Source organism: Canis aureus, chromosome 4, assembly GCF_053574225.1.
Source record: "Canis aureus isolate CA01 chromosome 4, VMU_Caureus_v.1.0, whole genome shotgun sequence".
Taxonomy (NCBI): Eukaryota; Metazoa; Chordata; class Mammalia; order Carnivora; family Canidae; genus Canis; species Canis aureus.
The window spans coordinates 51,635,821-51,650,721 of NC_135614.1; the positions used below are offsets into that span (position 1 = coordinate 51,635,821).

The 14,901-nt window shown below is 38.5% G+C and overlaps 1 long non-coding RNA gene across 19 annotated transcripts in view; it reads left to right on the forward strand.

Moving 5' to 3' along the window:
- The window catches only part of LOC144312705 (uncharacterized), an 85,870-nt gene that overhangs the window by 50,145 nt on the left and 20,824 nt on the right, over positions 1–14,901 (forward strand). For 11 of the 19 annotated variants that reach the window (XR_013378276.1, XR_013378275.1, XR_013378264.1 and 8 more), the window contains exons 5-6: positions 4,058–4,282; positions 8,379–8,430. This is a non-coding gene — a long non-coding RNA (uncharacterized LOC144312705). Of the gene's footprint in view, positions 1–4,057; positions 4,283–4,334; positions 4,444–8,378; positions 8,431–11,576; positions 11,670–14,901 lie in introns of those variants that run through there. The other 8 variants (XR_013378259.1, XR_013378262.1, XR_013378267.1 and 5 more) reach the window with 6 other exon arrangements.

The window sequence follows — 14,901 nt, forward strand, 5'->3', positions numbered from 1 at the left end:
AACCTCTGAATCTCAAATTCCTCATCTTCAAAGACCAGCTCAGACAAGATACTCAAGGTGACTTTCAATACTAAATTTATGTTAGGAGTTTATAGAGCTGGTTACTGCAAGCACTGGGACTTCAACCAAAAATAGAAGACAGGACTGCCGTTTAGCACTATGATGCCTCTTCCTCCTTTTCCTCTCCTGTTCTTCCTTCCTCTCCTTCCTTCCCTAAGCTCTCTGACCTCTCCCTTCCTCTTGTCACTTTCCATCCCTACTCTCCTCCTTTTTTCTCTCCCTTCCAAATCATAATTGTGTGCCTGTTATGTGCTAGAGGCTACACAGACCCCAGGAATACACAGATAAACTTGAGACGAGACCATACATTGAAAAATCTTTTCATTTAACTTAAATGCAGCTGAGCAAGTCCAGTGTGATACTATTGTCATAGAGTAATTCAGTGTGAAGTTTCTTTGGAAAGTCACATCCTTTATCTAATTTGGATAAGCAAAGGTACTTTTTTGGTTCCATCATGGAGTCACACAGATCTGTGTAAATTATCGAAAGGTTCCTGAAGCTGTCTATGCTCTATTTATTGGTAAAGAAAGAAAAGAGACTAAAAGTTCTGAGCATAGTATTTAGGGCCACATGGAATCTTTCTTCCATTGTACTCCATTCATCTCCAGGACCACTCGACTCCAGTGCCACAGGAAAATAATGTGGTTCACAAGGAAGAGCCCAGATATGGAATTAGACAGACATAGTTTACATAGCTCTACTATTTACTAGCTTGGTCACCTTGAGTACGTAACTTCACCTCTCAAAGTTGCTAATTCTGCATTTATAAAATTTAAGTGATGCTATCTACTTAGCAGAACTGTAGTTAGGAATGACACTGCAGGCAAAGAGCCTTAGAGAATGCTGCACACAGTAGATACAGAAGAGAAGGTAACTGGCATAATTATGAAGATAATTCAAGGTAAAGGAACTCACACTTACATAGCACCTGCTATATATCAATGCTAGAACTATAAGGCTAGGTCAGGCTACAGTGACAAATTGGTCTCAAAGTGTATAGAAGTTGAAAACAAAATAGAAATTCATTTATCATTCATCTAACAGTACAAGTAGATGTTCCTGGTGGCAGCTGGCTTTCCTCTACATGGTAATACTGAAACATCTTACATCTTGTGGCTCAGCCATCCTCAGCATCAAATGCGTTCAGCTGACAGAGGAGGAGGAAGGCATCCTTGCTTCCTGAAAGCCTTGGTCCAGAACTCATCTGTATCACTTCTCCTCTGACTCTGTCATTGAGACCTACTCACCAGGCCACATGTGGTTGTAAGCAGGAGCTAGGAAATGTAGTCACTACTGGGAAACCACTACCCAGAAATGCTTATATCCCAAAGAAGAAAAGCAAAAGCTTACTTTGCGATGGTGAGTGACTGAGAAGCCCTTATATCTGTGAGGTAGGTATTACCACCCCCATCCTACTGATAATTTTAAGTCCATTATTAAGTAACCTCCAGGTCACCAGTATCTAAGTCTAGGTGTTGGTCTCCAAGGCTGGCATTCCCAATCTTGCCTCCCCATAGCCCCATAAGACAGGGCTCACAGACTACTGAAAGATGGATTGGATGGACCTACACAGGATGCCCCAAAGTGTATTAATTTACACACAAAATGTGCATTTATAGATTTTTTTAAACTAAATCAGAACATTTGGCAACTCTAGATCCCCATTGTAGCAAGGCAAAAATTGCCTGAAGATTATCCACCACCTCTTCCAATGCTTTTGGTGGTGCATGTGCCTTCTGGTTCATTCACCACTATCCCTTTTCTCCCCTTTCTCAGTCCGACTCCACCCACTGGCATTATCCACTTAGACTTTCTAGGCATTTGAATCTGTCATTTCTGCTATAAAAGATATCTTTTATTTCCTGACAGGAAGAGTCAACATTTTGCTCTCAAAACTTGCAATAGGGATCCCTGGATGGCTCAGCGGCCCAGGGCATGGTCCTGGAGTCCCAGGATTGAGTCCCACATCAGGTTCCCTGCATGGAGCCTGCCTTTCTCTCTGCCTATGTCTCTGCCTCTCTCTCTCTCTCTCTCTGTGGGTGTGTCTCTCATGAATAAATAAATAAAGTCTTTAAAAAAAATCTTCCTTTCCTATTAAAAAAATTGCAATAGTCATGAGGAGAACAAAGAAATTAAATACATATTTCTTTTTGAAATTGTCAGAAATAGAGTATTTAACACGCTTAGTGCCTCCTCAAGTTTTGTGCATCCCCTTGCTATTTCTCACTCCACATTTATTGTTCAATCCTGATTCACAAAGCCATCTAAATAAATTTCCCTGCAGCTTGGCCCCAGTGGGTAGAGAGAAGCCCTCCTACTCTGCAAGATTGGTTTTCTGTCCCTTTTCCTAGTTCCCTCCCTCTCTGCACTTATCTACACTTCTCATTCCACTCCCAACAATAGCCTTGTTTCTATCAGTCCTAGCCATCTAATCAATGCATCAGCTGTTCCGCAACAGAGCCCTGAGAGTTTGACTCCCTGTTTTCAAGATTAGAGTTCAGTAAAGAAGTGCAAAAACAAGGACAAAGAACTGAGGGGGGAATGGACACTGATTAGAGAACAGGAGAGCACAGCCTGGGCCAATAATCCATCCCCTTTGTGGGCTTTTCCCCTAACTCCAAAAATCAACCCCAGCTTTGCAGCCTGAAGCTTGGAGCTTCAAAGGATGGGGGGTCTCTGGCCTGACCAATTCCACCACAATTACTTGCAATTTTAATTTGAAGTCAAAACTCTGATTCCTCAACAAGTTTCTGCTTTGACATTACAGTGATCTGCAGCATTGAAAGGTCTCCATGGAATTTTCAGTTTCTCTATTTATGATTTTGGTTTCCTAAGGGCATATTTTCTTAAATAGCTGCCTCAGTAGGTGCACTATCATTAACTGGAATCTTCATTCAACTTTCTAATTGGCCATTCTTCTGTACTTACTACCTTAATAATCCTTTTTCAACTCCCCAAGCAACCCTTCTAAGTAAAAGATCAAGAAAACTGTGTTCCCATTATTTCAACATAGTATGTCCTGAAATGGGTCCTACATAAGACTAGTTCAACAAGAAGAATCTAAAAGGAGAAGTTCCACGCTCCTGTGAATGTTGCTAAAGCTAATGATATATAATTATTTAGCATATTTATGATACAAGTTAACAAGTCAAAAGCTCTGAAAATGCCTGTTAACAAACAAAAAAACTATTCAAATGTAGCTGTATTTTCCATACTCATTCTACTATAGAATCCACTCCACCTTTATCATGAAACACTTAGTCATGCCTGCTAAAATTAGTTTTCCATGATGAATATTTTAGGAAATGATTTCCTAGCCCCAAGATTTGTCTAATTAGATATAAATGCTTATTTTCATTTTTTTTTACCTTTCTTAATTTTACTATACACATGCTAGAATGAATTATTGATTACAATACTTTATCACTTGCCATAATCATATCCTTTGTCATGTAACTTTTCAGTTCTCATAAAAAATGGTTTGAGTCTTTGAGCATGTAGTTTGCTTTCGCCTGTGCCATAAAATAGACCCAACATGAGCAATGGCTTAAAATGGACTTGTATCACTGAGCTTGTCCTCTTGAGCTTCTGCAATGATCATGAGAACAACATGTTCCAGCTAACCCAGTGGAAGGAGGGAGGGAGGCACATGGAATACAGCAGCTCCAGCTTCAGCCAACTCATAGACCTACAGTCTGAAGTAGGATTTCCCCAGCAGACCAACAAAGCATGATGAAGAAATCAATCCCTATGTTACATGCCTCTGAGATTTTGAAGTTGCCTGTTATGCAGCCATAGCTGATTAATATAGTATGCCAGGTTCTATTCTAGAAAATGTTTGGCTGTACCTGAAGAAGAAAAAGGAATCTATCTTTAGTGACTTCATAGTAAGAGAGAAGAGAAAGAACTAATTATAATTCAAGACAAAATAAGAGGATAAAAATAAGTGTCAGGGACATGAAAGTAAAACTGATGTGATCCATACATTTTTTTTTAGGAAGAAGATAGAATTTTGGCTGGTTCTTAAAGCATTAAAAGAAATACACCAGAAGAAGAATCAAGAGGAAAGACATTCCAGGTCCTTTTTGTGGAACAACATGCACAGAAAGAAGTATAAATGTTTTCCCTGTCAGAGAATGCTGGTGTTCTTTTGTGTATATGTATTGGTACACCCTATTTATAAACCAAGAAAACAAGATGACTACCCAAGATCGCATAGCTGGTATGTAGCAGAAGGAGGTTCTAGAACCCAGGATTCTTGACTAGTTCTAGACCCCTATTCTATACTTATTTACATAGCCAGGTATAGAATGTAAAAACAAAATAGAAAATTAGCTTGCTGTTGTGCTTAGGAGTAACCACAGGGGTCCAGGAATAGGTAAAGTATGTATATCATGTTGGTAATCATCATAATCATAAAAACCATAGTAAGAAGAACAAAATACTGTGTAATACCCACAGTAGTTGATATTTATTACTCATCTATCATGTGCTAGATACTGTTATATGTTTACCTCTTCTTTATAATAATTCCATAGAAAGGTATAATTATTTGCCCCATTCAATAACATGAAATAACCAAGGAATGGTAATATTATCCCACTTTCCATAGTCACATGGTAAGTGGGGAAAGTAGGACACAAAACCATCCCTGACTGTCCCAGGAGCTTGATCTCTAACCAACTGTGAAAAGATTTAGTAAAATTTAGGTCTCTAGAGAGAAGAATCATTTTTTTTAAAATCTACTGATGCCTCGGTTCTGCCCAGGTTAATGGAGTCGGGGCACCAAATGTGATTCTTCTGTATAGATAGTGTTAAGAGCCACAGGTATAGCAAGGTTAAAATCAGAATCAGGTGGGTGAACTGGATTCAAAGTATTCACAAAGAACAAGAAAACAAAACAACAGGCCAATCAGACAGAAGCCAAGTCGGGTAAAACCAGCCTAAGAGTATATTCATAAGTTTGTTAATCAATTGGGAAAAGCTTAGAACTAATTTACTGATAAAGATGATGTTCTAAGTGGAGAAAGATTTCCACAATAGCCCATGGCACCAAAGGGTATAACTGACCTGTATAATGAGTTAATCTAAAGTATCAATAACACAGGGTTATCTTTAGGCTCTACAATAAGATAAGATATATGACAGATTTCACCATCTTTCCTGGTTTAATTCTAACTAAAATTTTGAAATGATGCAGGTTTGATTCTGGCATCCCCTCACCTTACTTTTTCAATTGCCTTGTATTCCTTTTCCCCAGTACCTGAGACCCACACATTTCCCTTCATTCCTAAGTGTAGTGGACACACTCATGTCCTTGGGACAACTTGATCTGCCCCACAATGGCAAAAGTTCCCTAAGCAATCCTTGCTCTCTTGTAAAACCCACTGAGGCTGGGCATAGACTCAGAGTCCTTCTCAGTTAGGCAGGCCCTAAGAAGTAACCAGCACTAGTGCTTAGGAGGACAAACCAGCTTGCCACCCCAGATATGAGAGCCAAATAAAGTGGTAATGAGGCAGCAAAACAGCTCCAGCACCTGCTGAGGTTGAGTCAGGGCAACAAAGTGCAGCTGCTGGATGCAAACACTTCTCCTGCCTCCTCCATGTGTTTAACTGCTCCTTTCATCTTTCTAACAATTACAAGGGATATTCTTTACAATATCATTGGTCAAATCAGACCTCACATTTGCATGCTTACTTCTCCACTAAATTTTTATGACAATCTCACTGCTTATGGTCTAGTTAACACGTGATAGAAGTTAAAATCCCCTCACATGAATGGCCTTGTTTGTGGAAATCCACATCTAAGTTCAGTGTCCCTTTAGTCTTCCTGACAACCCTGACTGATACAAGGCAACTGGTATCACCATCATTTTTCAGATGATAAAATTGGTACTCAAATGGAAAGAATGTTAGGATTGTAAGATATTTCTTGGAAAGAAAATTGTCTCAGCTTGCACTAAAGTTTACATCAGGATTGGAATCATATATTTGGCCAACAAACATTTTCTGAACACCTACCATGGGCTAGGCATCAGGCTAGTACCTAGAAATAGATAAATGAATCATGGTTGATATCCTGAAAATTCTATGGTCTGAGACAGAGATCAACAAACTACAGACTGTGGGCCAAATTTGGCCCCGTTCCTGATTTGCTAAATCAAGTTTGATTGAAACACACACAGAGCCATTTGTTTACATATTATCTATAGTTACTTTTTGTGCTATAGTAGCAGAGTAGAGTAGTTGTTAACAGAAACTGTGCATCCGACAAAGCTAAAAATATTTATTACCTTAGTCTTTATGGAAAGACTAGGTCTTTCTTTACAGAAAGACCCCTGATCTAGTAAAAGTAGGCTTATGTGAAATCAGGCAGTGTTGGTGTTATTATAAAATTCTCTGTAGGGTATATTATGAAGCACAGGTGGCTTCTCAGAGGAGAATGTCTTGAAAGATAACCAAGCAGAGAGGCAGAATAGAGAAATGCACACAGAGGTAATAGGGTAAGCAAGTAATGGACAAGAAACAGCAAGGCCGATGAGGAAACTGTCAGTAGCTCAGTACAACTGGCATTTATTGTAGGGATGGCAGGTGGAGAAGGAAGAGTCAGCAAGAAGTGGTGGTCAAGGACCAACTCAGGAGGGCTTCATGTGCAAACCTACAGCCACTGACTCCAGGCCCAGGAATCTTTGTGATTTTTATGTGACAGATATAGGCTATATCACAAACGAAATGCTGTAATTCTCTTCCAGGCTGAGAAACCCCCCAGGAACATTTAGGATTCAGTCACCTTGATGCCATTATAGCATAAGATGAGGTATAGTTTCAGCTGAGTAGATTGAATCTCTGTCAAACAGATTTCTGGCTATTTTCTCACATTATAATACTTCGTGGAAACTGGGGCAGTAGGAGCTAAGAAGGGTTAAAAGATTCTGACAGAGCAGAGGATAGGACACCTGGTTTAATCTAGGGGAGATGAGAAGGTTGTCCCAAAGAAGTGACATTGAAGGCAAGCTCTGAAAGCTGAGTACACATTAGCCAGGGAAAGAGTCAAAAATCACATGAGAACTTTGTCTTAACATTTTAAAATCTACAAAACTGAGTCATTCTAAAATGTTATTCCTCTTCCTGGGATGAGGAGGTCATTGGGCTAGATATCATTGAGCCTATCAGTAAAATGGAGATAATAATGATACCCACATCAAAAGTTGCTCTAAGGACAAAGAAAGTAATGTATGGATGGTGTTTAACATAAGATCCAGCACCAGCACCCAGTGAGCATGCCAGAAATGCTGGCTGTCAATCTTATTAACTGTTTTTGTTTTTGTTTTCTTCTTTTGTTCTTTATCCATGGTGAACCTGTCTTATCCATTTTATATCCTTCACAGAGTTTAGGCATGAAAGAATTTTGATCTACAAATTGTTGTAGAATATCAATTAATAGTATATTTTGGTGAATCAGTCAATCTCAGTCAAAAGCTTTACCTCTCACTAAGTATGGGATTCCCTGCTTTCAAATTTCTAACAGATGGTCTTCCAATACCCACTTGGATGAGGCCAGTGACCACTTGCTCCCCAACTGGGAAGCTCTGATAGCAGGAATATTCTTCTCCATATGAAGCCCAAATTAACTTTCCTGAAACAGCCACCCGTTGGCCTTACTTCTGTTCTCTGGACCATATTGAGCAGGGCCTATGCCCCTTCCACATGATACACCTTCAAATCTCCTGATAGTAGCTTACCTACACAGAGTCCAGACTACAGGATGGGGCCCCTCCATTGCATTTCATTGTCTTCTTTCCATGACCTTTAGTAATTTTAAAAGACAGAGGTCCTTTACCACAAATATCACATGTAATTCTTCTCTGTATCCATCCAGCACAGTATCTTTCCAAAGTAGGCACTCAGCAAATATTTATGATAAATAAATGAAAAAACTATCTATTTCAAAGCATATTATTCTTTAAAAAGCAAAGCAAAACTAAGTAACCTTTCAGCTAATCTTATGCCAAATTCTAGTGTGCATCAGAACACATCATGGGCCACTTAGCAAAGAGGTAGTTTTCTGGGCTACATCTTCAGAGACTCTAATTCCATCAAACTGGAATTTTTCTGGGCATTTGCATTTTTATCCAGTATCTGGGTATATCTGAATCAGGTGGTCTGTTAATCATACTTGGAGAAATACTGCTTTAAACACTCCAGACATCAAGCCAAACAACTTCTATTAAACTTTGTATTTAGAAGTAGCAAGCACATTTCAGTTATTCCTACTTAGAACAACTTTTCATTTGCTCACTTGTTATTTTTTTCTCCTAGAAGCATTTTTTTTCTGGGTTACCCAGCCATAACTCCCTTCCCATGCTGAGAGGTAAGTATGCTCCATCTATTACATTCTTTTCAGACCTCCTAAGGAGGTAATTAGACATTGCAATTGATTGCAATTTATTAATCAGAGCAGGATGTTATAGAGTTTGAGGGTGGGGAAGCACAGCACTGAAGTCTAGTATAAATGCAGGGCAAGTACACAGACTGACACGGGAATTAGGCAAAAATAACCGCCATATAAAAGGGTGTTTTAAACTGATTCTTGTTTTGTACTGTGGTGTCCTGATCTATTAAAAGGGGATATTAAAACTTGGCTGGTCTACCACCACAGCCAGGTGTAAGATTTATTCTATAAATATTTATTAAGTGTCAATGATATAGCAGGTACTGTCCTTGGTGGTAGGGGTACATGAGAGAACAAGACTAAATCCTTGCCTTAGAGATTTTTTTAAAAATTACATACATATATATTATACTATACTATAATACTGGGTATTATACCACCCAGGAATTAAGTAGAACTAATTAATGGGGTAGAGACTGAGGGAGGAGAGGGTACAGGTGAGGTCTCCTATTACATAGGAAAGTTGCCAAAGGCTCTCCAAAGAAGTATAAATCTAGGTGATATGAAAGAGCATGCCTCAGGAAGACCTAAAGGAAGAAAAACTTCAGGGAGAGGGAATTACGGTGCAAAAGGCCTAGGTGGGCACAAAAGGATGAATGGACTCCACATATTGGTGAATAGCAGGAAGAGATGCATGACTAGAAAGGAGTGGCCAAGTAAAGAGAGTGGTGGAAGAAAATAAGATAACACAGATAGAAGCATGTTGAAAAGCAGTCTATAATGGGGTGCTATTCTTATAGGATAAAAAGTCACCAAGAACATAAGTAATCACTCAGTCCCATCTATTCATTCCACAGGTGGGAAAGTACAAGCCCAGAGAGATTAATAGACATCTCCAAAATAGGACACTAGTGTCCAGGTCCTATGATGTATAATAGAGCTTCTTTTGTCATCTTTCCTGGTTTTCTGCTTGCTCTTCCTATATTTTTCTTTTTCTTTCTTGAATTTCCTTTCTTCCTTTCCTTTTCTGCTACTTCCTTCTCTGAGTTCCCTTATCTATTTTCCCTTTTTCCTCCTTTTCTCTATCCTCTCCTTCTCCATCCTACAGCCTTTTTCTCTTCCTCCCCATAGTCTTTTCTAATTTCATGGGTTGTGGTCAGTGCTAGGTCAAGGCAACAAGATTTATCCTTATATGAAAACAGCTCTGACCAGTAGGCAAATGCTTTTCAATATCAGATAATTTCAAATTCTAATATCCAAGGACCTCAAAATATCATTCCCTTAATCTTCCTCCTACTCTTTTTAAAAACTACATGTTGTTTTGGCTAAAAAAAAAAATCCCTGTCCTAGTGTCTGACAGATAAGCCACCTCCATGATTACAGAGGTGTGTATCTATACTACTATGCTGGAGTATAGGAGTATAGATACAAACTTTCTGTTTGGTACAGAAAGTGCAAATAAATTCCCAAGCATAGCAAAATCCAAGCATCTAATACAATGGGGCAAGCATTAAGTAAAAGCCACTGCTATTATGTATGGGGGAGAATAAAGACTTTAGCCAAACCACAGGCAATTGCTACTTTTAAAGAGATCTATTCATTTATGTCTATCCCATTTCTGGAAGCAGGTGTCCTATTTCAGCCCAGAAACTTATGAGAGATGTTAAGAAATGGTGATACTCTGAATGTTGATATCAGTGACCCAAGCAGATGTCTGATTTCTAAACTGAGTGTAGAAGCAATGCACTGTGAGTTTGTCACATTCTTTTCCCAGTACATATCCCCAAATGAATCCTAATACAAATCCCTGACCATTATATTTCAATTTCATATTTCTAGCCACATAGCTAGAGAATGCAGAGCTGGCATCTGTAGAAATTGATTTTTCTCTTCCTGTAGAAAGAGCCCTTTGCTGTCACAACAAAGCATATTCTTTTCCTTAGAAAGAAAGTAAAAGGAATTACTGGGAGTACTTTTATCCTGCCAAACAGCCAACATCAGTCTTCCACACAGCTTTTCAACTCCTCCAACTCTATCACCACTAAAAAAAAATAATGGCTATGTACATATAACTGAGTGTCTAAAAAAATAACAATCCAAAATTTGCTCCCCCCCTCCAAAAAAAAAACCCACAGCTAATCTCCCTAAAACTCAGTTTGTTAATCTGTAACACAAGAATGTCAAATAAATAATGTTCATATCTGTGGTTATTACCATTCTATTTCTTCTAGGTCCTCACATCAGGAGTGATGCTACATGGGATATAGAATAAGTCTAATACTTCTCTCTCCTCTCTCTCCTTACCAGTGACCAAAGAAAGAAAAGCTCTATGGTTTTTAATCCTGATATTATGAAAATTATATATTTTTCATGAAATTTCAGAGGGAATAAGAAGGAGATTATAATTTGTTTATGAGCTGTTATGGGATGCTGGATGGTACCTTATGATGGCTTTGGGATTCAGCTTTGAAGCTTGATTACATTTATATGTAGTGTATAAATGTGTAGGAAAATATGCTTTATAAAATGTGTATGTTTACAGAAAGAACCACAAAAATGTCAGAAAAGAGGTTTGGTAAATACTCTAAAAAGCAATGATAAAACTGGAAAGATTTGGGGGCATCTGGGTGGCTCAGTGGGCTGAGCATCTGCCTTTGGCTCAGATCATGGTCTCAGGCCCTGAGATCAAGCCCTGCATCCTGCACTGTGCTCAGCAGAGAGTCTGCTCCTCATTCTCCCTCTGCTTGTCTCTACTGCTTGTGCTCTCTCAAATAAATAAAATAAAATCTTTGCAAAAAAAAAAAAAAAAAAAAAAACTAGATAGAATTGTTAAAAGCAATCATGTAGGAGTCTGAAAATTGATCAAAGGCATACAATAAATTGAGAAATTTTTACTCAAGAAAAACTACTAACCATCTCTAAGGACAGTGAAAGTTTGAGACTTTATAGTCTGTTCCCATCCTTCCTTCCAGCTCATGGCATGGTAGCTCTACCATGGTTGGGCAGAATGTAAGAACAGACAGCTCTACTACCGTGGAGGGCTGACTTGATTTGGAACAGAGTGGAGAGAAGCCACATGTCCAAGGGCTTTGTTGAAAATAATAGTGATCTTTGTGCCAATCTAGGTCAGCAAACATCACATCTGCCAGAGGCTGTGATAATGACTAGGCCAAACAATACACTAGCCAGAAATATAGCAAGGAAATACAAGGAACAAGGTAGGCATGACAAGTTTTGATAATAATACAAATGTTTCTAGTGGTCTAGAAGGCTGTGTGTCTGCTCAGGAAAGCCAAGAGAAGGTCCTAGCAGAGCACTTGGGTGGCACTTGGGTGGTATTTGACTTCAGCTCAGGTCATGATCTCTCACTCCTGTTATTGAGCCCTGCAGCAGGCTCCCTGCTCAACAGGGAGTCTGCTTGTCCCCCTCTCTCTCCCCCTCCCCTCACTCATGTTCTCTGTCTCTCTCTCTCTCTCTCTCTCTCTCTCTCAAATAAATACTTAAATAAAATCCTTAAAAAAGAGAGAGAGAGAAGGCCTTATATATCGACTCATTCCTAGATGAATGTGAGGCCTTGCCCAGCAGAAAATAAAAACTGAAGCATATTTGATAACTGCTTAAACTTTGAAGCATTCCCCAATCTACACATAGGACCATCATCAAAAAGGGAAAGTCTCAAAGTGTGTAAGTACAACTTTTGACCAACACTAAGCTGTGCCAACAGGAACAAACCCAGAAAAGCCAATCTTAAAGGTTAAAAAATGTTTTTTCAGAAAAATAACCTGAGTTGAGACATCACTGATCACACAATGCAGGATAGAAAAATTTGACAGAATGAGTCCAGCCAAATCACTGAACAAGTAAACAACCAAAGCAACAATATCCCTTGGGTTGAAGAAATCAGAATCCAGAGTGCCACATATATCTAAAATGCCCATTTTTTACCAAAAAAGAAAAAAGAAAAATGCAGCATAACAGGAAAGTTTGCCCAATCCACACACAAAGAAAGCATAAATAGAAATTATTGCCAAGAGGATCCAGATGTTTACTTTAACAAACACTACAAAGCAGCTACAAAGGGTGAATATGAAGGATAATAAAGGTATTTGAAGGAATAAGGAAACTAACTTAAAGAATTAAAGGAAAATATGGTAACAAATCACTAATAGAGAATATCAGTAGAGATAGAGAATATAAAGGAAAACATAATTGAAATTCTGAATAAAATGTACAATAACTGATATACACAATATATTGAAAGGGCTCAATACACTTAAGCTGGTGGAAGAAAGAATCAGCAAAAATAGATCAATAGAGACTGTACAATTTGAAAAAAGGAAAAAAATGAAGAAAATAAACAAGGTCTCAGAGACCTGTGGAACTATATCAAAAGTACCAATATGTGCATAATGAGAGTCCCAGAAAAAGAAAAAGGAGCAGAGAAAATATTTAAAGAAATAATGGTTACAAACTTCCAAAATGTTTGAAAAAGATCAATCTAAAAAACATAACAAATTCTAAGTATGGTAAAGACAAGATCAACTTCTAATTACATCATAACCTCTTAGAATTCAGAAACAAATATCTTGAAAGGAACCACAATAAAAGTAATAACTTACTTCTTATAAAAAAATAGAAATCATAAAAAAAGAAAAAATAGAAGTCATAAAACAATGAGACAACATATTCAACATGCTGAAAAAACATTGACAAATAATTCTATATCCATCAAAACTATCCTTTAAAAAATGAAGATGAGGGACGCCTGGGTGACTCCGCGGTTGAGCGTCTGCCTTCAGCTCAGGGCATGATCCCGAAGTCCCAGATATTGTCCCACATTGGGCTTCCTGCATGGGGCCTACTTCTCTCTCTGCCTGTGTCTCTGCCTCTCTCTGTGTGTCTCTCATGAATAAATAAATAAAATCTTTAAAAAAAAATGAAGGTGAACTTTAAAAAAATGAAGATGAAATACAAATATGGAAATGATTTGCAGTCAAATGCTCTGCCCCTGAGCTATACCGAAAGACAGTCTCTTCAATAAATGGTGCTGGGAAAATTGGACATCCACATGCAGAAGAATGAAACTAGACCACTCTCTTTCACCATACACAAAGATAAACTCAAAATGGATGAAAGATCTAAATGTGAGACAAGATTCCATCAAAATCCTAGAGGAGAACACAGGCAACACCCTTTTTGAACTTGGCCACAGTAACTTCTTGCAAGATACATCCACGAAGGCAAAAGAAACAAAAGCAAAATGAACTATTGGGACTTCATCAAGATAAGAAGCTTTTGCACAGCAAAGGATACAGTCAACAAAACTCAAAGACAACCTACAGAATGGGAGAAGATATTTGCAAATGACAGATCAGATAAAGGGCTAGTTTCCAAGATCTATAAAGAACTTATTAAACTCAACACCAAAGAAACAAACAATCCAATCATGAAATGGGCAAAAGACATGAACAGAAATCTCACAGAGGAAGACATAGACATGGCCAACATGCACATGAGAAAATGCTCTGCATCACTTGCCATCAGAGAAATACAAATCAAAACCACAATGAGATCCCACCTGACACCAGTGAGAATGGGGAAAATTAACAAGGCAGGAAGCCACAAATTTTGGAGAGGATGCGGAAAAAGGGGAACCCTCCTGCATTGTTGGTGGGAATGTGAACTGGTGCAGCCACTCTGGAAAACTGTGTGGAGGTTCCTCAAACAGTTAAAAATAGACCTGCCCTACGACCCAGCAATTGCACTGTTGGGGATTTACCCCAAAGATTCAGATGCAATGAAATGCCAAGACACCTGCACCGCGATGTTTATAGCAGCAATGTCCACAATAGCCAAACTGTGGAAGGAGCCTCGGTGTCCTTCGAAAGATGAATGGATAAAGAAGATGTGGTTTATGTATACAATGGAATATTACTCAGCCATTAGAAACTACAAATACCCACCATTTGCTTCAATGTGGATGGAACTGGAGGGTATTATGCTGAGTGAAGTAAGTCAATCGGAGAAGGACAAACATTGTATGTTCTCATTCATTTGGGGAATATAAATAATAGTGAAAGGGAGTATAAGGGAAGGGAGAAGAAATGTGTGGGAAATATCAGAAGGGGGTGGTGGAAGGGGAGGAGGGCAGGGGATGGGGGTGAATGGGTGATGGGCAGTGAGGGGGGCACTTGACGGGGTGAGCACTGGGTGTTATTCTGTATGTTGGTAAATTGAACACCAATAAAAAATAAATTTATTATAAAAAATAAAAATTAAAAAAATTAAAATTAAATTAAATTAAATTTAAAAAAAAGGAAATGATTAATTCCTAGCAGATCTACCTTACAATAAATCCAAAAGAAAATCCTCCAAGTTAAAAGGAAATGACATTAGGTGATAGCATGAATTTACATGTGGTGAATTCTCCCACATGAGAAGAAATGAGTG